This window comes from Penaeus japonicus, unplaced genomic scaffold (assembly GCF_977035675.1).
Source record: "Penaeus japonicus unplaced genomic scaffold, GWHDUDI00000001_assembly GWHDUDI00000004, whole genome shotgun sequence".
NCBI classification, from domain to species: domain Eukaryota; kingdom Metazoa; phylum Arthropoda; class Malacostraca; order Decapoda; family Penaeidae; genus Penaeus; species Penaeus japonicus.
This window is the reverse complement of record NW_028234406.1, coordinates 12,446,274-12,448,773: the sequence shown is the minus strand read 5'-3', so window position 1 is coordinate 12,448,773 and position 2,500 is coordinate 12,446,274. Positions and strand designations below refer to the sequence as shown.

Sequence of the window (2,500 nt, the reverse complement as noted above, 5' to 3'; positions counted from 1 at the left end):
TATATATATATATATCCAGTATATATATTTATATATAATATTATTATATATATATTTATAAATAGATATATATATCTGTTATTGATTGTTGTGTGTGTGTGTGTGTGCACATGTGGCACATGTGTTGTACTTTATGTGTTGCACATGAGTCATGTGTGTGTGTGTGCACATGTGTGTGTTCGTATGCCTGCTTGTGTCTGTATCTGTTTGAACGTCTTATTCACTTATAATTATTATTTTTTATAGGAAGACTAAAACTAATTGTGCCAGTAACAGGAATAATTCTTCTAAAATAGTGATAGTAGTAGTAGTAGCATATTAATTAAAGGAATAATAGTTGAGATATTAACAACACACGAGGACTTGCGTGTGTGTTTGTTTTCTTCTTTTCTTTTTAAATGACATCGCTCTGCATATATATGTTATTATATTTAGCCCTTTCCTCGTTTTATTTCATCTTGATATAGATAATAATGATAATTAGGAAAGTTATATCATATCTGAGTATGTGTGTTGGTGTGTATGTTTTTTTTTCAACTTTACTGATAGATATGCATTTAGTTATGCTCTCATATATGTATATTCTTATGATTTTATTTCACTATGATCAAAAAGTCATTACAGAATTCGTTTTCTTTTTGTTTTTAATATTTTTCTCGTTTTATTTTAAGCCGGCTTGTTTCTTCCATTCTTTCTCATTTTCTTTCTTTCTCACTCGTTTACTTTTATTCTTTCTCGTTTCCTTTCATTCTTTCTCGTTTTATTTCATGTTAACTTGATTTCTTTCATTCTTTCTCCTTTACTTCTCCTTCTTTCTCCTTTTCTTTCATTCCTTCTCGTTTTTTTCATTCTCTCTCGTTTTCTTTCATTCTTACTCGTTTTCTTTCATTCTCCCTCGTTTTCTTTCATTCTTACTCGTTTTATTTTATTCTTTTTTTATTTTTTCATTCTTTCTCATCTTCTTTCCTTCCTGCTCATTTTCTTTCATTCCATCTCGTTTTCCTTCATTCTTTCTAATATCATTTAATTCATTCTCGTTTTCTTTCATTATTTCTAGCTATCTTTTCTTTTCTTGTTTTTTTTTTATTCAGTCTCATTTTCTTAAATATTTATTTATATAATCATCATTACTTTTTGCATATGTTGTTACTGTTATCATCATAAAAATGATTAGCAAATAGTAATTATTTTTATCATTAATATTATCTGTTATAATTTTGATATTGTTGATATTTTTTTTTTTTTTATCATTATAGTTATCGTTATTATCATCATTATTATCATATCATTTTTATTGAAATGCTTATTATTGTTATTATTACAGTTATTATTATTGCCATTATCTTTATAACTGATATTATCATTATCATTATCATCATTACTATAATTAGTGTTATTAACATTACTATAATCATTAATTCTTTTATTATTATCACGTCAATTATGAACATTGTTATCATAATATTTTTTAAATCCAGATTAGGGGGTTATCATCACTATCACGGGAGGTGATTTATAAGGATATTGGGGTGCGAGGGGTGGGGCAGAGGGAAGTGGAGAGGGGAAACGAGGGGTTTGGGGGGGGGATCATTATTATTACTCATTGGGGTTGGAGTTGGGGGGGGATGGTGGAGTAGGGGGTGGGGGTGGGGGGAGGTGTAGGCAAGGGCGAATTAGAGCTTTATTATTTGTTATGGAGGGGGTTGATATTATTAGCACTGTTCTTAATTATATTGTTAACATTGTTATTGATATCGTTATCATTTAACATTATCATTATCATTACTATCACTATAATTATTAATTTTATCTTTCTCAGCATCCCCATTGCTATCATGGTTATCGTTGCTATTATTAGGATCATCATCATCATTTTAATTATTTTCATCATTATTGTTAACATTAAAATTTGTTGGCATTTGTAGCATTATCCTCATCATAATTATTATCTTTATCATTATAACTTTATTGTTATTTTCATTATTTGTATTATAATTATTATTATACATCCCTGTCACTTGTTATTTTTATTACCTTTATTCTTTTTATTATCATTATTATCCCTGGTATTATTAAGGTTACTCTCTTTATCATTATATCATTTTTTTTTATAATACCAGTATTATCATTTCAATAATCTACGTTTTGTTATTATCACTTTTTATTATTCCTATTACCTTTATTATTATTATTATTGTTATATAATCATTCTCATTTTTATTATCATTATCCTTATTTTCATTATTTCATCATCATTATCACAAATATTATCATCATTATTATTTTTGATATTAAAATTATTATCTTATTCTTATCATTTTTATCATTATTATTGTTATCATTAACAATAATGTTGTTATCGCTTTCACTATTATTATTATCATTATTGTTTTTTTTATCATCAGTGTTATCATCATCAACAATATTTTTGCTACTGTAATTATTAATTTTTTGATGATAATACCGTGCTCTTTTGATTAGTATTTCAAGCAGGGATCGG

At 26.4% G+C, this 2,500-nt stretch overlaps 1 protein-coding gene across 15 annotated transcripts in view; it reads left to right on the top strand.

The window, feature by feature from the left end:
• Window positions 1–2,500, top strand: part of LOC122264822 (glycine receptor subunit alpha-2) — a 558,543-nt gene that overhangs the window by 471,241 nt on the left and 84,802 nt on the right. The window lies entirely within an intron of this gene.